The sequence below is a fragment of the Phyllobates terribilis genome, unplaced genomic scaffold, assembly GCF_046119375.1.
Source record: "Phyllobates terribilis strain yellow unplaced genomic scaffold, ASM4611937v1 Scaffold_5__5_contigs__length_657084704, whole genome shotgun sequence".
Taxonomy (NCBI): Eukaryota; Metazoa; Chordata; class Amphibia; order Anura; family Dendrobatidae; genus Phyllobates; species Phyllobates terribilis.
The window spans coordinates 652,251,153-652,269,880 of record NW_027362765.1 but is presented as its reverse complement, the minus strand read 5'-3'; the positions used below and the strand labels follow the sequence as shown (position 1 = coordinate 652,269,880).

At 45.3% G+C, this 18,728-nt stretch overlaps 14 non-coding genes across 14 annotated transcripts; all 14 read left to right on the top strand.

The window, feature by feature from the left end:
- The first annotated feature begins 1,235 nt into the window (after nt 1–1,235).
- On the top strand, nt 1,236–1,428 carry LOC141150245 (U2 spliceosomal RNA). Its single transcript, XR_012246502.1, has one exon. It is a non-coding gene; the product is annotated as a U2 spliceosomal RNA (small nuclear RNA).
- A 1,115-nt stretch (nt 1,429–2,543) lies between these two features.
- On the top strand, nt 2,544–2,734 carry LOC141149921 (U2 spliceosomal RNA). Its single transcript, XR_012246199.1, has one exon. It is a non-coding gene; the product is annotated as a U2 spliceosomal RNA (small nuclear RNA).
- A 1,115-nt stretch (nt 2,735–3,849) lies between these two features.
- LOC141149426 (U2 spliceosomal RNA) lies at nt 3,850–4,040 on the top strand. Its single transcript, XR_012245724.1, has one exon. It is a non-coding gene; the product is annotated as a U2 spliceosomal RNA (small nuclear RNA).
- A 1,115-nt stretch (nt 4,041–5,155) lies between these two features.
- LOC141149407 (U2 spliceosomal RNA) lies at nt 5,156–5,346 on the top strand. Its single transcript, XR_012245706.1, has one exon. It is a non-coding gene; the product is annotated as a U2 spliceosomal RNA (small nuclear RNA).
- Nucleotides 5,347–6,461: 1,115 nt separating this feature from the next.
- On the top strand, nt 6,462–6,652 carry LOC141274666 (U2 spliceosomal RNA). Its single transcript, XR_012322937.1, has one exon. It is a non-coding gene; the product is annotated as a U2 spliceosomal RNA (small nuclear RNA).
- Nucleotides 6,653–7,767: 1,115 nt separating this feature from the next.
- LOC141274665 (U2 spliceosomal RNA) lies at nt 7,768–7,958 on the top strand. The gene has a single exon (XR_012322936.1). It is a non-coding gene; the product is annotated as a U2 spliceosomal RNA (small nuclear RNA).
- Nucleotides 7,959–9,073: 1,115 nt separating this feature from the next.
- On the top strand, nt 9,074–9,264 carry LOC141274664 (U2 spliceosomal RNA). The gene has a single exon (XR_012322935.1). It is a non-coding gene; the product is annotated as a U2 spliceosomal RNA (small nuclear RNA).
- Nucleotides 9,265–10,379: 1,115 nt separating this feature from the next.
- On the top strand, nt 10,380–10,570 carry LOC141274663 (U2 spliceosomal RNA). The gene has a single exon (XR_012322934.1). It is a non-coding gene; the product is annotated as a U2 spliceosomal RNA (small nuclear RNA).
- A 1,115-nt stretch (nt 10,571–11,685) lies between these two features.
- LOC141274661 (U2 spliceosomal RNA) lies at nt 11,686–11,876 on the top strand. Its single transcript, XR_012322932.1, has one exon. It is a non-coding gene; the product is annotated as a U2 spliceosomal RNA (small nuclear RNA).
- Nucleotides 11,877–12,991: 1,115 nt separating this feature from the next.
- Nucleotides 12,992–13,182, top strand: LOC141274660 (U2 spliceosomal RNA). The gene has a single exon (XR_012322931.1). It is a non-coding gene; the product is annotated as a U2 spliceosomal RNA (small nuclear RNA).
- A 1,115-nt stretch (nt 13,183–14,297) lies between these two features.
- LOC141274659 (U2 spliceosomal RNA) lies at nt 14,298–14,488 on the top strand. The gene has a single exon (XR_012322930.1). It is a non-coding gene; the product is annotated as a U2 spliceosomal RNA (small nuclear RNA).
- A 1,115-nt stretch (nt 14,489–15,603) lies between these two features.
- Nucleotides 15,604–15,794, top strand: LOC141149855 (U2 spliceosomal RNA). The gene has a single exon (XR_012246137.1). It is a non-coding gene; the product is annotated as a U2 spliceosomal RNA (small nuclear RNA).
- Nucleotides 15,795–16,906: 1,112 nt separating this feature from the next.
- On the top strand, nt 16,907–17,097 carry LOC141274658 (U2 spliceosomal RNA). The gene has a single exon (XR_012322929.1). It is a non-coding gene; the product is annotated as a U2 spliceosomal RNA (small nuclear RNA).
- A 1,115-nt stretch (nt 17,098–18,212) lies between these two features.
- Nucleotides 18,213–18,403, top strand: LOC141274657 (U2 spliceosomal RNA). The gene has a single exon (XR_012322928.1). It is a non-coding gene; the product is annotated as a U2 spliceosomal RNA (small nuclear RNA).
- Nucleotides 18,404–18,728: the final 325 nt, after the last annotated feature.

Sequence of the window (18,728 nt, the reverse complement as noted above, 5' to 3'; positions counted from 1 at the left end):
CCCGTCTTGCAGTACACGGCGCAGGCCTGGCCCCCACACGTCACTGTGTGCAGGGCCATTACCAGGACAGTGTTTCACTTTGTCTGGGGATCCAAGATGGACAGAGTCAGGCGGGCCGTCATGTACAAGGAGCCTCGCAAGGGTGGGAAGGGCGTTCCAGATATCCCCACCCTCCTGCGATCCTCTTTTGTGTGTGATTGTGTCCGCCGGACTTTGCAAGTCAAGAATGGCTCCGCGGGCAGGTCCATGTCTCGCTTCTTCCTGCTTCCTCTTTGGAGGCGACTCGGCTGGGACAAGTGGGACAGCTCCTTCCCCTACAACTGGACGACGCCATGGTTCTACGGAGACGTCGTTCGATTTGTGGGGGAGCATCAACTGGAGGGACTCAAGCCCGACTTGTGGAAGCCCAAAACTATCCACAAGCTAATCAGAGCCAAGGATGACGTGGAGAACATCACAGGACTTCACCAGGACACGCTGGAGACTGTGTGGACAAATGTGTCGTCTGACAGGCTGACCAACGGGCACAAGGACTTGTCGTGGATGGCGATTCAGGGCGGACTGCCCGTCCGGTCATTCATGCATGCCCGGAACCTGTGCAAGACCCGGTACTGCCCAAGGTGCCCCTTCGTGGAGGAAACATCTTTGCACACTTTTTGGGACTGCGGATTTGCACAGCGCCTATTGACTGCACTTGAGGACGACCTGAGGAACTCTGTCCCCAGGGCGAGCCTATCGCACCATTCTGTGCTTTACGGACTCTTCCCTGGGGTTCATACCGTCGGAGCCATCCAGGAGGCTTGGCGCCTTATGAACTGCTTCAAGGATGCCGTTTGGGTCGCCAGGAACCGGCTCATCTTGAGGAGGGAGAGGATGTCCATCCAGGACTGCCGCAGGCTGATCCACAGCCTGCTCAGAGACTATTCCATCATGGACGGTCCGGAGGACGAGGACGAGGACTAAACCCCTCCTCCCCCTCTCCCCTTATGTGTCTTGTCTTTCAATAAAGCTTCGGGCCTGTGATTTTCCCCTCCCCATCCCCTTTTTCCCAATCCCCATCCCTTATCACGGTTCGTCGTACTGTATTGATTGACATGCTTTTTCTTTCAGATTGAGTGTTTTGTGTAGCATAGGGGTGTGATGTGTCTAGTTAGTGCGTCGTATCCTCATGCTATGTAAATATGATGTAGAATTCTGTGTGTACTGGGCTGCGGCACTGTACACTGTCTGTTAACTTATTTTTTGTGCTAATAAAAGATATATTCAATCAAAAAATCTGTTCTTATCAGTTTAATATCTGATACGTCCCCTATCTGGGGACCATATATTAAATGGATTTTTAGAACAGGGAGATGGAAAAAGAGCTTGCTCTGTCCACTCCACGCATTGACCTGGTATTGCAGTATCTCCAGGACCGGTGCACCCCTTCTTTAATGCAGTTTCTAAAATCAGAAAGAATTGAATTCAATGTTTTTTGTTCATTTTGCTTGTTTGTCGGATTTTGGGATGGACTCTTTGGCTTTGCTTTTCTTCTCCTCATTGGATTTTTCATGTTCAAAGTTGCAGAAGCCAGATTACAAGCTCATTTTGGTTCAACTTCAGCAACTGTGCATTGCATTGCCATGTAATGTGATGCAATGCTATCTTTCTAGCTCTCCCTTTTTACTTCCTTTTGGATAAACAGACATATTAGGCAAGCATTTTGGAGCTTTCACCTAAATAACTACAGGTGGTGAGATAAGCTGCACAATATAATTGACCTTTCAGTATATTGTTGCACACACACCATCTATTTAGCAAATGCCCTTGTTATCAACAGCAGCCTTTTAAACTCACCTGAGCTAACAGGTATGTGCGCTGGTTACTCTGCTGCGCTTAAAATTTCTTTTTTGGTTTGCTACAATGCCTTTTCTGAAACGTTGTCTCCTTCTGCTGGAACACTGACTTCTTTCATTTAATGCCTGCAGACTATAAAAGAGAACCCAACCCAAAAAGTTTGGTTGATTAGTCTGTGGCATTCTGTTAAACTGTTGCTTATGGCGGTCTCTGTGAGCTTCTCAGCGACATTCAGCCAGCCAGGTATCCTGCCTGCAGTAGATGGAATGTGGCAATGGAACGCTGGCTGCGCGTGTCATAATAGGCTCTGAGCCTTTATATACCTGTGCACAGCAGCAGCCACCTTCAGTCTGCTGCTGGACAGCCAGCAGCAGCAGCAGCAGGAGAGGTATGTAATCAGGAGCCCTCCTGCTAAGGGTAGACAGCTGCTCGTTCCACCCCACCCCCCGCCTTAATTGGTTCTCCTCCCTTCCAACGGTGTTGAGGCGGGTGGGAACAGCAGGGGGTGAAGGTGCTGTGTTTAAAGAGGTGGAGTTATGCAGATCTAAAACGCGTGGATTGCAGCAGCAGCAAGCCGAAAAGTGCAGGCATGTAAGGGATCTAGAGGTTGACAACATGTCTTCTTAACGGGAGTCCAGGAGCTCATCTCCACAAATGGACTTTTCAGGATCCTTGGGTGGCTCCGTAGTTTGAAACCAATTCTGGTTATCGCTTCTCGGCCTTTTGGCTAAGATCAAGTGTAGTATCTGTTCTTATCAGTTTAATATCTGATACGTCCCCTATCTGGAGACCATATATTAAATGGATTTTTAGAACAGGGAGATGGAAAAAGAGCTTGCTCTGTCCACTCCACGCATTGACCTGGTATTGCAGTATCTCCAGGACCGGTGCACCCCTTCTTTAATGCAGTTTCTAAAATCAGAAAGAATTGAATTCAATGTTTTTTGTTCATTTTGCTTGTTTGTCGGATTTTGGGATGGACTCTTTGGCTTTGCTTTTCTTCTCCTCATTGGATTTTTCATGTTCAAAGTTGCAGAAGCCAGATTACAAGCTCATTTTGGTTCAACTTCAGCAACTGTGCATTGCATTGCCATGTAATGTGATGCAATGCTATGTTTCTAGCTCTCCCTTTTTACTTCCTTTTGGATAAACAGACATATTAGGCAAGCATTTTGGAGCTTTCACCTAAATAACTACAGGTGGTGAGATAAGCTGCACAATATAATTGACCTTTCAGTATATTGTTGCACACACACCATCTATTTAGCAAATGCCCTTGTTATCAACAGCAGCCTTTTAAACTCACCTGAGCTAACAGGTATGTGCGCTGGTTACTCTGCTGCGCTTAAAATTTCTTTTTTGGTTTGCTACAATGCCTTTTCTGAAACGTTGTCTCCTTCTGCTGGAACACTGACTTCTTTCATTTAATGCCTGCAGACTATAAAAGAGAACCCAACCCAAAAAGTTTGGTTGATTAGTCTGTGGCATTCTGTTAAACTGTTGCTTATGGCGGTCTCTGTGAGCTTCTCAGCGACATTCAGCCAGCCAGGTATCCTGCCTGCAGTAGATGGAATGTGGCAATGGAACGCTGGCTGCGCGTGTCATAATAGGCTCTGAGCCTTTATATACCTGTGCACAGCAGCAGCCACCTTCAGTCTGCTGCTGGACAGCCAGCAGCAGCAGCAGCAGGAGAGGTATGTAATCAGGAGCCCTCCTGCTAAGGGTAGACAGCTGCTCGTTCCACCCCACCCCCCGCCTTAATTGGTTCTCCTCCCTTCCAACGGTGTTGAGGCGGGTGGGAACAGCAGGGGGTGAAGGTGCTGTGTTTAAAGAGGTGGGGTTATGCAGATCTAAAACGCGTGGATTGCAGCAGCAGCAAGCCGAAAAGTGCAGGCATGTAAGGGATCTAGAGGTTGACAACATGTCTTCTTAACGGGAGTCCAGGAGCTCATCTCCACAAATGGACTTTTCAGGATCCTTGGGTGGCTCCGTAGTTTGAAACCAATTCTGGTTATCGCTTCTCGGCCTTTTGGCTAAGATCAAGTGTAGTATCTGTTCTTATCAGTTTAATATCTGATACGTCCCCTATCTGGGGACCATATATTAAATGGATTTTTAGAGCAGGGAGATGGAAAAAGAGCTTGCTCTGTCCACTCCACGCATTGACCTGGTATTGCAGTATCTCCAGGACCGGTGCACCCCTTCTTTAATGCAGTTTCTAAAATCAGAAAGAATTGAATTCAATGTTTTTTGTTCATTTTGCTTGTTTGTCGGATTTTGGGATGGACTCTTTGGCTTTGCTTTTCTTCTCCTCATTGGATTTTTCATGTTCAAAGTTGCAGAAGCCAGATTACAAGCTCATTTTGGTTCAACTTCAGCAACTGTGCATTGCATTGCCATGTAATGTGATGCAATGCTATCTTTCTAGCTCTCCCTTTTTACTTCCTTTTGGATAAACAGACATATTAGGCAAGCATTTTGGAGCTTTCACCTAAATAACTACAGGTGGTGAGATAAGCTGCACAATATAATTGACCTTTCAGTATATTGTTGCACACACACCATCTATTTAGCAAATGCCCTTGTTATCAACAGCAGCCTTTTAAACTCACCTGAGCTAACAGGTATGTGCGCTGGTTACTCTGCTGCGCTTAAAATTTCTTTTTTGGTTTGCTACAATGCCTTTTCTGAAACGTTGTCTCCTTCTGCTGGAACACTGACTTCTTTCATTTAATGCCTGCAGACTATAAAAGAGAACCCAACCCAAAAAGTTTGGTTGATTAGTCTGTGGCATTCTGTTAAACTGTTGCTTATGGCGGTCTCTGTGAGCTTCTCAGCGACATTCAGCCAGCCAGGTATCCTGCCTGCAGTAGATGGAATGTGGCAATGGAACGCTGGCTGCGCGTGTCATAATAGGCTCTGAGCCTTTATATACCTGTGCACAGCAGCAGCCACCTTCAGTCTGCTGCTGGACAGCCAGCAGCAGCAGCAGCAGGAGAGGTATGTAATCAGGAGCCCTCCTGCTAAGGGTAGACAGCTGCTCGTTCCACCCCACCCCCCGCCTTAATTGGTTCTCCTCCCTTCCAACGGTGTTGAGGCGGGTGGGAACAGCAGGGGGTGAAGGTGCTGTGTTTAAAGAGGTGGAGTTATGCAGATCTAAAACGCGTGGATTGCAGCAGCAGTAAGCCGAAAAGTGCAGGCATGTAAGGGATCTAGAGGTTGACAACATGTCTTCTTAACGGGAGTCCAGGAGCTCATCTCCACAAATGGACTTTTCAGGATCCTTGGGTGGCTCCGTAGTTTGAAACCAATTCTGGTTATCGCTTCTCGGCCTTTTGGCTAAGATCAAGTGTAGTATCTGTTCTTATCAGTTTAATATCTGATACGTCCCCTATCTGGGGACCATATATTAAATGGATTTTTAGAATAGGGAGATGGAAAAAGAGCTTGCTCTGTCCACTCCACGCATTGACCTGGTATTGCAGTATCTCCAGGACCGGTGCACCCCTTCTTTAATGCAGTTTCTAAAATCAGAAAGAATTGAATTCAATGTTTTTTGTTCATTTTGCTTGTTTGTCGGATTTTGGGATGGACTCTTTGGCTTTGCTTTTCTTCTCCTCATTGGATTTTTCATGTTCAAAGTTGCAGAAGCCAGATTACAAGCTCATTTTGGTTCAACTTCAGCAACTGTGCATTGCATTGCCATGTAATGTGATGCAATGCTATCTTTCTAGCTCTCCCTTTTTACTTCCTTTTGGATAAACAGACATATTAGGCAAGCATTTTGGAGCTTTCACCTAAATAACTACAGGTGGTGAGATAAGCTGCACAATATAATTGACCTTTCAGTATATTGTTGCACACACACCATCTATTTAGCAAATGCCCTTGTTATCAACAGCAGCCTTTTAAACTCACCTGAGCTAACAGGTATGTGCGCTGGTTACTCTGCTGCGCTTAAAATTTCTTTTTTGGTTTGCTACAATGCCTTTTCTGAAACGTTGTCTCCTTCTGCTGGAACACTGACTTCTTTCATTTAATGCCTGCAGACTATAAAAGAGAACCCAACCCAAAAAGTTTGGTTGATTAGTCTGTGGCATTCTGTTAAACTGTTGCTTATGGCGGTCTCTGTGAGCTTCTCAGCGACATTCAGCCAGCCAGGTATCCTGCCTGCAGTAGATGGAATGTGGCAATGGAACGCTGGCTGCGCGTGTCATAATAGGCTCTGAGCCTTTATATACCTGTGCACAGCAGCAGCCACCTTCAGTCTGCTGCTGGACAGCCAGCAGCAGCAGCAGCAGGAGAGGTATGTAATCAGGAGCCCTCCTGCTAAGGGTAGACAGCTGCTCGTTCCACCCCACCCCCCGCCTTAATTGGTTCTCCTCCCTTCCAACGGTGTTGAGGCGGGTGGGAACAGCAGGGGGTGAAGGTGCTGTGTTTAAAGAGGTGGAGTTATGCAGATCTAAAACGCGTGGATTGCAGCAGCAGCAAGCCGAAAAGTGCAGGCATGTAAGGGATCTAGAGGTTGACAACATGTCTTCTTAACGGGAGTCCAGGAGCTCATCTCCACAAATGGACTTTTCAGGATCCTTGGGTGGCTCCGTAGTTTGAAACCAATTCTGGTTATCGCTTCTCGGCCTTTTGGCTAAGATCAAGTGTAGTATCTGTTCTTATCAGTTTAATATCTGATACGTCCCCTATCTGGGGACCATATATTAAATGGATTTTTAGAACAGGGAGATGGAAAAAGAGCTTGCTCTGTCCACTCCACGCATTGACCTGGTATTGCAGTATCTCCAGGACCGGTGCACCCCTTCTTTAATGCAGTTTCTAAAATCAGAAAGAATTGAATTCAATGTTTTTTGTTCATTTTGCTTGTTTGTCGGATTTTGGGATGGACTCTTTGGCTTTGCTTTTCTTCTCCTCATTGGATTTTTCATGTTCAAAGTTGCAGAAGCCAGATTACAAGCTCATTTTGGTTCAACTTCAGCAACTGTGCATTGCATTGCCATGTAATGTGATGCAATGCTATCTTTCTAGCTCTCCCTTTTTACTTCCTTTTGGATAAACAGACATATTAGGCAAGCATTTTGGAGCTTTCACCTAAATAACTACAGGTGGTGAGATAAGCTGCACAATATAATTGACCTTTCAGTATATTGTTGCACACACACCATCTATTTAGCAAATGCCCTTGTTATAAACAGCAGCCTTTTAAACTCACCTGAGCTAACAGGTATGTGCGCTGGTTACTCTGCTGCGCTTAAAATTTCTTTTTTGGTTTGCTACAATGCCTTTTCTGAAACGTTGTCTCCTTCTGCTGGAACACTGACTTCTTTCATTTAATGCCTGCAGACTATAAAAGAGAACCCAACCCAAAAAGTTTGGTTGATTAGTCTGTGGCATTCTGTTAAACTGTTGCTTATGGCGGTCTCTGTGAGCTTCTCAGCGGCATTCAGCCAGCCAGGTATCCTGCCTGCAGTAGATGGAATGTGGCAATGGAACGCTGGCTGCGCGTGTCATAATAGGCTCTGAGCCTTTATATACCTGTGCACAGCAGCAGCCACCTTCAGTCTGCTGCTGGACAGCCAGCAGCAGCAGCAGCAGGAGAGGTATGTAATCAGGAGCCCTCCTGCTAAGGGTAGACAGCTGCTCGTTCCACCCCACCCCCCGCCTTAATTGGTTCTCCTCCCTTCCAACGGTGTTGAGGCGGGTGGGAACAGCAGGGGGTGAAGGTGCTGTGTTTAAAGAGGTGGAGTTATGCAGATCTAAAACGCGTGGATTGCAGCAGCAGCAAGCCGAAAAGTGCAGGCATGTAAGGGATCTAGAGGTTGACAACATGTCTTCTTAACGGGAGTCCAGGAGCTCATCTCCACAAATGGACTTTTCAGGATCCTTGGGTGGCTCCGTAGTTTGAAACCAATTCTGGTTATCGCTTCTCGGCCTTTTGGCTAAGATCAAGTGTAGTATCTGTTCTTATCAGTTTAATATCTGATACGTCCCCTATCTGGGGACCATATATTAAATGGATTTTTAGAACAGGGAGATGGAAAAAGAGCTTGCTCTGTCCACTCCACGCATTGACCTGGTATTGCAGTATCTCCAGGACCGGTGCACCCCTTCTTTAATGCAGTTTCTAAAATCAGAAAGAATTGAATTCAATGTTTTTTGTTCATTTTGCTTGTTTGTCGGATTTTGGGATGGACTCTTTGGCTTTGCTTTTCTTCTCCTCATTGGATTTTTCATGTTCAAAGTTGCAGAAGCCAGATTACAAGCTCATTTTGGTTCAACTTCAGCAACTGTGCATTGCATTGCCATGTAATGTGATGCAATGCTATCTTTCTAGCTCTCCCTTTTTACTTCCTTTTGGATAAACAGACATATTAGGCAAGCATTTTGGAGCTTTCACCTAAATAACTACAGGTGGTGAGATAAGCTGCACAATATAATTGACCTTTCAGTATATTGTTGCACACACACCATCTATTTAGCAAATGCCCTTGTTATCAACAGCAGCCTTTTAAACTCACCTGAGCTAACAGGTATGTGCGCTGGTTACTCTGCTGCGCTTAAAATTTCTTTTTTGGTTTGCTACAATGCCTTTTCTGAAACGTTGTCTCCTTCTGCTGGAACACTGACTTCTTTCATTTAATGCCTGCAGACTATAAAAGAGAACCCAACCCAAAAAGTTTGGTTGATTAGTCTGTGGCATTCTGTTAAACTGTTGCTTATGGCGGTCTCTGTGAGCTTCTCAGCGACATTCAGCCAGCCAGGTATCCTGCCTGCAGTAGATGGAATGTGGCAATGGAACGCTGGCTGCGCGTGTCATAATAGGCTCTGAGCCTTTATATACCTGTGCACAGCAGCAGCCACCTTCAGTCTGCTGCTGGACAGCCAGCAGCAGCAGCAGCAGGAGAGGTATGTAATCAGGAGCCCTCCTGCTAAGGGTAGACAGCTGCTCGTTCCACCCCACCCCCCGCCTTAATTGGTTCTCCTCTCTTCCAACGGTGTTGAGGCGGGTGGGAACAGCAGGGGGTGAAGGTGCTGTGTTTAAAGAGGTGGAGTTATGCAGATCTAAAACGCGTGGATTGCAGCAGCAGCAAGCCGAAAAGTGCAGGCATGTAAGGGATCTAGAGGTTGACAACATGTCTTCTTAACGGGAGTCCAGGAGCTCATCTCCACAAATGGACTTTTCAGGATCCTTGGGTGGCTCCGTAGTTTGAAACCAATTCTGGTTATCGCTTCTCGGCCTTTTGGCTAAGATCAAGTGTAGTATCTGTTCTTATCAGTTTAATATCTGATACGTCCCCTATCTGGGGACCATATATTAAATGGATTTTTAGAACAGGGAGATGGAAAAAGAGCTTGCTCTGTCCACTCCACGCATTGACCTGGTATTGCAGTATCTCCAGGACCGGTGCACCCCTTCTTTAATGCAGTTTCTAAAATCAGAAAGAATTGAATTCAATGTTTTTTGTTCATTTTGCTTGTTTGTCGGATTTTGGGATGGACTCTTTGGCTTTGCTTTTCTTCTCCTCATTGGATTTTTCATGTTCAAAGTTGCAGAAGCCAGATTACAAGCTCATTTTGGTTCAACTTCAGCAACTGTGCATTGCATTGCCATGTAATGTGATGCAATGCTATCTTTCTAGCTCTCCCTTTTTACTTCCTTTTGGATAAACAGACATATTAGGCAAGCATTTTGGAGCTTTCACCTAAATAACTACAGGTGGTGAGATAAGCTGCACAATATAATTGACCTTTCAGTATATTGTTGCACACACACCATCTATTTAGCAAATGCCCTTGTTATCAACAGCAGCCTTTTAAACTCACCTGAGCTAACAGGTATGTGCGCTGGTTACTCTGCTGCGCTTAAAATTTCTTTTTTGGTTTGCTACAATGCCTTTTCTGAAACGTTGTCTCCTTCTGCTGGAACACTGACTTCTTTCATTTAATGCCTGCAGACTATAAAAGAGAACCCAACCCAAAAAGTTTGGTTGATTAGTCTGTGGCATTCTGTTAAACTGTTGCTTATGGCGGTCTCTGTGAGCTTCTCAGCGACATTCAGCCAGCCAGGTATCCTGCCTGCAGTAGATGGAATGTGGCAATGGAACGCTGGCTGCGCGTGTCATAATAGGCTCTGAGCCTTTATATACCTGTGCACAGCAGCAGCCACCTTCAGTCTGCTGCTGGACAGCCAGCAGCAGCAGCAGCAGGAGAGGTATGTAATCAGGAGCCCTCCTGCTAAGGGTAGACAGCTGCTCGTTCCACCCCACCCCCCGCCTTAATTGGTTCTCCTCCCTTCCAACGGTGCTGAGGCGGGTGGGAACAGCAGGGGGTGAAGGTGCTGTGTTTAAAGAGGTGGAGTTATGCAGATCTAAAACGCGTGGATTGCAGCAGCAGCAAGCCGAAAAGTGCAGGCATGTAAGGGATCTAGAGGTTGTCAACATGTCTTCTTAACGGGAGTCCAGGAGCTCATCTCCACAAATGGACTTTTCAGGATCCTTGGGTGGCTCCGTAGTTTGAAACCAATTCTGGTTATCGCTTCTCGGCCTTTTGGCTAAGATCAAGTGTAGTATCTGTTCTTATCAGTTTAATATCTGATACGTCCCCTATCTGGGGACCATATATTAAATGGATTTTTAGAACAGGGAGATGGAAAAAGAGCTTGCTCTGTCCACTCCACGCATTGACCTGGTATTGCAGTATCTCCAGGACCGGTGCACCCCTTCTTTAATGCAGTTTCTAAAATCAGAAAGAATTGAATTCAATGTTTTTTGTTCATTTTGCTTGTTTGTCGGATTTTGGGATGGACTCTTTGGCTTTGCTTTTCTTCTCCTCATTGGATTTTTCATGTTCAAAGTTGCAGAAGCCAGATTACAAGCTCATTTTGGTTCAACTTCAGCAACTGTGCATTGCATTGCCATGTAATGTGATGCAATGCTATCTTTCTAGCTCTCCCTTTTTACTTCCTTTTGGATAAACAGACATATTAGGCAAGCATTTTGGAGCTTTCACCTAAATAACTACAGGTGGTGAGATAAGCTGCACAATATAATTGACCTTTCAGTATATTGTTGCACACACACCATCTATTTAGCAAATGCCCTTGTTATCAACAGCAGCCTTTTAAACTCACCTGAGCTAACAGGTATGTGCGCTGGTTACTCTGCTGCGCTTAAAATTTCTTTTTTGGTTTGCTACAATGCCTTTTCTGAAACGTTGTCTCCTTCTGCTGGAACACTGACTTCTTTCATTTAATGCCTGCAGACTATAAAAGAGAACCCAACCCAAAAAGTTTGGTTGATTAGTCTGTGGCATTCTGTTAAACTGTTGCTTATGGCGGTCTCTGTGAGCTTCTCAGCGACATTCAGCCAGCCAGGTATCCTGCCTGCAGTAGATGGAATGTGGCAATGGAACGCTGGCTGCGCGTGTCATAATAGGCTCTGAGCCTTTATATACCTGTGCACAGCAGCAGCCACCTTCAGTCTGCTGCTGGACAGCCAGCAGCAGCAGCAGCAGGAGAGGTATGTAATCAGGAGCCCTCCTGCTAAGGGTAGACAGCTGCTCGTTCCACCCCACCCCCCGCCTTAATTGGTTCTCCTCCCTTCCAACGGTGTTGAGGCGGGTGGGAACAGCAGGGGGTGAAGGTGCTGTGTTTAAAGAGGTGGAGTTATGCAGATCTAAAACGCGTGGATTGCAGCAGCAGCAAGCCGAAAAGTGCAGGCATGTAAGGGATCTAGAGGTTGACAACATGTCTTCTTAACGGGAGTCCAGGAGCTCATCTCCACAAATGGACTTTTCAGGATCCTTGGGTGGCTCCGTAGTTTGAAACCAATTCTGGTTATCGCTTCTCGGCCTTTTGGCTAAGATCAAGTGTAGTATCTGTTCTTATCAGTTTAATATCTGATACGTCCCCTATCTGGGGACCATATATTAAATGGATTTTTAGAACAGGGAGATGGAAAAAGAGCTTGCTCTGTCCACTCCACGCATTGACCTGGTATTGCAGTATCTCCAGGACCGGTGCACCCCTTCTTTAATGCAGTTTCTAAAATCAGAAAGAATTGAATTCAATGTTTTTTGTTCATTTTGCTTGTTTGTCGGATTTTGGGATGGACTCTTTGGCTTTGCTTTTCTTCTCCTCATTGGATTTTTCATGTTCAAAGTTGCAGAAGCCAGATTACAAGCTCATTTTGGTTCAACTTCAGCAACTGTGCATTGCATTGCCATGTAATGTGATGCAATGCTATCTTTCTAGCTCTCCCTTTTTACTTCCTTTTGGATAAACAGACATATTAGGCAAGCATTTTGGAGCTTTCACCTAAATAACTACAGGTGGTGAGATAAGCTGCACAATATAATTGACCTTTCAGTATATTGTTGCACACACACCATCTATTTAGCAAATGCCCTTGTTATCAACAGCAGCCTTTTAAACTCACCTGAGCTAACAGGTATGTGCGCTGGTTACTCTGCTGCGCTTAAAATTTCTTTTTTGGTTTGCTACAATGCCTTTTCTGAAACGTTGTCTCCTTCTGCTGGAACACTGACTTCTTTCATTTAATGCCTGCAGACTATAAAAGAGAACCCAACCCAAAAAGTTTGGTTGATTAGTCTGTGGCATTCTGTTAAACTGTTGCTTATGGCGGTCTCTGTGAGCTTCTCAGCGACATTCAGCCAGCCAGGTATCCTGCCTGCAGTAGATGGAATGTGGCAATGGAACGCTGGCTGCGCGTGTCATAATAGGCTCTGAGCCTTTATATACCTGTGCACAGCAGCAGCCACCTTCAGTCTGCTGCTGGACAGCCAGCAGCAGCAGCAGCAGGAGAGGTATGTAATCAGGAGCCCTCCTGCTAAGGGTAGACAGCTGCTCGTTCCACCCCACCCCCCGCCTTAATTGGTTCTCCTCCCTTCCAACGGTGTTGAGGCGGGTGGGAACAGCAGGGGGTGAAGGTGCTGTGTTTAAAGAGGTGGAGTTATGCAGATCTAAAACGCGTGGATTTCAGCAGCAGCAAGCCGAAAAGTGCAGGCATGTAAGGGATCTAGAGGTTGACAACATGTCTTCTTAACAGGAGTCCAGGAGCTCATCTCCACAAATGGACTTTTCAGGATCCTTGGGTGGCTCCGTAGTTTGAAACCAATTCTGGTTATCGCTTCTCGGCCTTTTGGCTAAGATCAAGTGTAGTATCTGTTCTTATCAGTTTAATATCTGATACGTCCCCTATCTGGGGACCATATATTAAATGGATTTTTAGAACAGGGAGATGGAAAAAGAGCTTGCTCTGTCCACTCCACGCATTGACCTGGTATTGCAGTATCTCCAGGACCGGTGCACCCCTTCTTTAATGCAGTTTCTAAAATCAGAAAGAATTGAATTCAATGTTTTTTGTTCATTTTGCTTGTTTGTCGGATTTTGGGATGGACTCTTTGGCTTTGCTTTTCTTCTCCTCATTGGATTTTTCATGTTCAAAGTTGCAGAAGCCAGATTACAAGCTCATTTTGGTTCAACTTCAGCAACTGTGCATTGCATTGCCATGTAATGTGATGCAATGCTATCTTTCTAGCTCTCCCTTTTTACTTCCTTTTGGATAAACAGACATATTAGGCAAGCATTTTGGAGCTTTCACCTAAATAACTACAGGTGGTGAGATAAGCTGCACAATATAATTGACCTTTCAGTATATTGTTGCACACACACCATCTATTTAGCAAATGCCCTTGTTATCAACAGCAGCCTTTTAAACTCACCTGAGCTAACAGGTATGTGCGCTGGTTACTCTGCTGCGCTTAAAATTTCTTTTTTGGTTTGCTACAATGCCTTTTCTGAAACGTTGTCTCCTTCTGCTGGAACACTGACTTCTTTCATTTAATGCCTGCAGACTATAAAAGAGAACCCAACCCAAAAAGTTTGGTTGATTAGTCTGTGGCATTCTGTTAAACTGTTGCTTATGGCGGTCTCTGTGAGCTTCTCAGCGACATTCAGCCAGCCAGGTATCCTGCCTGCAGTAGATGGAATGTGGCAATGGAACGCTGGCTGCGCGTGTCATAATAGGCTCTGAGCCTTTATATACCTGTGCACAGCAGCAGCCACCTTCAGTCTGCTGCTGGACAGCCAGCAGCAGCAGCAGCAGGAGAGGTATGTAATCAGGAGCCCTCCTGCTAAGGGTAGACAGCTGCTCGTTCCACCCCACCCCCCGCCTTAATTGGTTCTCCTCCCTTCCAACGGTGCTGAGGCGGGTGGGAACAGCAGGGGGTGAAGGTGCTGTGTTTAAAGAGGTGGAGTTATGCAGATCTAAAACGCGTGGATTGCAGCAGCAGCAAGCCGAAAAGTGCAGGCATGTAAGGGATCTAGAGGTTGACAACATGTCTTCTTAACGGGAGTCCAGGAGCTCATCTCCACAAATGGACTTTTCAGGATCCTTGGGTGGCTCCGTAGTTTGAAACCAATTCTGGTTATCGCTTCTCGGCCTTTTGGCTAAGATCAAGTGTAGTATCTGTTCTTATCAGTTTAATATCTGATACGTCCCCTATCTGGGGACCATATATTAAATGGATTTTTAGAACAGGGAGATGGAAAAAGAGCTTGCTCTGTCCACTCCACGCATTGACCTGGTATTGCAGTATCTCCAGGACCGGTGCACCCCTTCTTTAATGCAGTTTCTAAAATCAGAAAGAATTGAATTCAATGTTTTTTGTTCATTTTGCTTGTTTGTCGGATTTTGGGATGGACTCTTTGGCTTTGCTTTTCTTCTCCTCATTGGATTTTTCATGTTCAAAGTTGCAGAAGCCAGATTACAAGCTCATTTTGGTTCAACTTCAGCAACTGTGCATTGCATTGCCATGTAATGTGATGCAATGCTATCTTTCTAGCTCTCCCTTTTTACTTCCTTTTGGATAAACAGACATATTAGGCAAGCATTTTGGAGCTTTCACCTAAATAACTACAGGTGGTGAGATAAGCTGCACAATATAATTGACCTTTCAGTATATTGTTGCACACACACCATCTATTTAGCAAATGCCCTTGTTATCAACAGCAGCCTTTTAAACTCACCTGAGCTAACAGGTATGTGCGCTGGTTACTCTGCTGCGCTTAAAATTTCTTTTTTGGTTTGCTACAATGCCTTTTCTGAAACATTGTCTCCTTCTGCTGGAACACTGACTTCTTTCATTTAATGCCTGCAGACTATAAAAGAGAACCCAACCCAAAAAGTTTGGTTGATTAGTCTGTGGCATTCTGTTAAACTGTTGCTTATGGCGGTCTCTGTGAGCTTCTCAGCGACATTCAGCCAGCCAGGTATCCTGCCTGCAGTAGATGGAATGTGGCAATGGAACGCTGGCTGCGCGTGTCATAATAGGCTCTGAGCCTTTATATACCTGTGCACAGCAGCAGCCACCTTCAGTCTGCTGCTGGACAGCCAGCAGCAGCAGCAGCAGGAGAGGTATGTAATCAGGAGCCCTCCTGCTAAGGGTAGACAGCTGCTCGTTCCACCCCACCCCCCGCCTTAATTGGTTCTCCTCCCTTCCAACGGTGTTGAGGCGGGTGGGAACAGCAGGGGGTGAAGGTGCTGTGTTTAAAGAGGTGGAGTTATGCAGATCTAAAACGCGTGGATTGCAGCAGCAGCAAGCCGAAAAGTGCAGGCATGTAAGGGATCTAGAGGTTGACAACATGTCTTCTTAACGGGAGTCCAGGAGCTCATCTCCACAAATGGACTTTTCAGGATCCTTGGGTGGCTCCGTAGTTTGAAACCAATTCTGGTTATCGCTTCTCGGCCTTTTGGCTAAGATCAAGTGTAGTATCTGTTCTTATCAGTTTAATATCTGATACGTCCCCTATCTAGGGACCATATATTAAATGGATTTTTAGAACAGGGAGATGGAAAAAGAGCTTGCTCTGTCCACTCCACGCATTGACCTGGTATTGCAGTATCTCCAGGACCGGTGCACCCCTTCTTTAATGCAGTTTCTAAAATCAGAAAGAATTGAATTCAATGTTTTTTGTTCATTTTGCTTGTTTGTCGGATTTTGGGATGGACTCTTTGGCTTTGCTTTTCTTCTCCTCATTGGATTTTTCATGTTCAAAGTTGCAGAAGCCAGATTACAAGCTCATTTTGGTTCAACTTCAGCAACTGTGCATTGCATTGCCATGTAATGTGATGCAATGCTATCTTTCTAGCTCTCCCTTTTTACTTCCTTTTGGATAAACAGACATATTAGGCAAGCATTTTGGAGCTTTCACCTAAATAACTACAGGTGGTGAGATAAGCTGCACAATATAATTGACCTTTCAGTATATTGTTGCACACACACCATCTATTTAGCAAATGCCCTTGTTATCAACAGCAGCCTTTTAAACTCACCTGAGCTAACAGGTATGTGCGCTGGTTACTCTGCTGCGCTTAAAATTTCTTTTTTGGTTTGCTACAATGCCTTTTCTGAAACGTTGTCTCCTTCTGCTGGAACACTGACTTCTTTCATTTAATGCCTGCAGACTATAAAAGAGAACCCAACCCAAAAAGTTTGGTTGATTAGTCTGTGGCATTCTGTTAAACTGTTGCTTATGGCGGTCTCTGTGAGCTTCTCAGCGACATTCAGCCAGCCAGGTATCCTGCCTGCAGTAGATGGAATGTGGCAATGGAACGCTGGCTGCGCGTGTCATAATAGGCTCTGAGCCTTTATATACCTGTGCACAGCAGCAGCCACCTTCAATCTGCTGCTGGACAGCCAGCAGCAACAGCAGGAGAGGTATGTAATCAGGAGCCCTCCTGCTAAGGGTAGACAGCTGCTCGTTCCACCCCACCCCCCGCCTTAATTGGTTCTCCTCCCTTCCAACGGTGTTGAGGCGGGTGGGAACAGCAGGGGGTGAAGGTGCTGTGTTTAAAGAGGTGGAGTTATGCAGATCTAAAACGCGTGGATTGCAGCAGCAGCAAGCCGAAAAGTGCAGGCATGTAAGGGATCTAGAGGTTGACAACATGTCTTCTTAACGGGAGTCCAGGAGCTCATCTCCACAAATGGACTTTTCAGGATCCTTGGGTGGCTCCGTAGTTTGAAACCAATTCTGGTTATCGCTTCTCGGCCTTTTGGCTAAGATCAAGTGTAGTATCTGTTCTTATCAGTTTAATATCTGATACGTCCCCTATCTGGGGACCATATATTAAATGGATTTTTAGAACAGGGAGATGGAAAAAGAGCTTGCTCTGTCCACTCCACGCATTGACCTGGTATTGCAGTATCTCCAGGACCGGTGCACCCCTTCTTTAATGCAGTTTCTAAAATCAGAAAGAATTGAATTCAATGTTTTTTGTTCATTTTGCTTGTTTGTCGGATTTTGGGATGGACTCTTTGGCTTTGCTTTTCTTCTCCTCATTGGATTTTTCATGTTCAAAGTTGCAGAAGCCAGATTACAAGCTCATTTTGGTTCAACTTCAGCAACTGTGCATTGCATTGCCATGTAATGTGATGCAATGCTATCTTTCTAGCTCTCCCTTTTTACTTCCTTTTGGATAAACAGACATATTAGGCAAGCATTTTGGAGCTTTCACCTAAATAACTACAGGTGGTGAGATAAGCTGCACAATATAATTGACCTTTCAGTATATTGTTGCACACACACCATCTATTTAGCAAATGCCCTTGTTATCAACAGCAGCCTTTTAAACTCACCTGAGCTAACAGGTATGTGCGCTGGTTACTCTGCTGCGCTTAAAATTTCTTTTTTCGTTTGCTACAATGCCTTTTCTGAAACGTTGTCTCCTTCTGCTGGAACACTGACTTCTTTCATTTAATGCCTGCAGACTATAAAAGAGAACCCAACCCAAAAAGTTTGGTTGATTAGTCTGTGGCATTCTGTTAAACTGTTGCTTATGGCGGTCTCTGTGAGCTTCTCAGCGACATTCAGCCAGCCAGGTATCCTGCCTGCAGTAGATGGAATGTGGCAATGGAACGCTGGCTGCGCATGTCATAATAGGCTCTGAGCCTTTATATACCTGTGCACAGCAGCAGCCACCTTCAGTCTGCTGCTGGACAGCCAGCAGAAGCAGCAGCAGGAGAGGTATGTAATCAGGAGCCCTCCTGCTAAGGGTAGACAGCTGCTCGTTCCACCCCACCCCCCGCCTTAATTGGTTCTCCTCCCTTCCAACGGTGTTGAGGCGGGTGGGAACAGCAGGGGGTGAAGGTGCTGTGTTTAAAGAGGTGGAGTTATGCAGATCTAAAACGCGTGGATTGCAGCAGCAGCAAGCCGAAAAGTGCAGGCATGTAAGGGATCTAGAGGTTGACAACATGTCTTCTTAACGGGAGTCCAGGAGCTCATCTCCACAAATGGACTTTTCAGGATCCTTGGGTGGCTCCGTAGTTTGAAACCAATTCTGGTTATCGCTTCTCGGCCTTTTGGCTAAGATCAAGTGTAGTATCTGTTCTTATCAGTTTAATATCTGATACGTCCCCTATCTGGGGACCATATATTAAATGGATTTTTAGAACAGGGAGATGGAAAAAGAGCTTGCTCTGTCCACTCCACGCATTGACCTGGTATTGCAGTATCTCCAGGACCGGTGCACCCCTTCTTTAATGCAGTTTCTAAAATCAGAAAGAATTGAATTCAATGTTTTTTGTTCATTTTGCTTGTTTATCGGATTTTGGGATGGACTCTTTGGCTTTGCTTTTCTTCTCCTCATTGGATTTTTCATGTTCAAAGTTGCAGAAGCCAGATTACAAGCTCATTTTGGTTCAACTTCAGCAACTGTGCATTGCATTGCCATGTAATGTGATGCAATGCTATCTTTCTAGCTCTCCCTTTTTACTTCCTTTTGGATAAACAGACATATTAGGCAAGCATTTTGGAGCTTTCACCTAAATAACTACAGGTGGTGAGATAAGCTGCACAATAT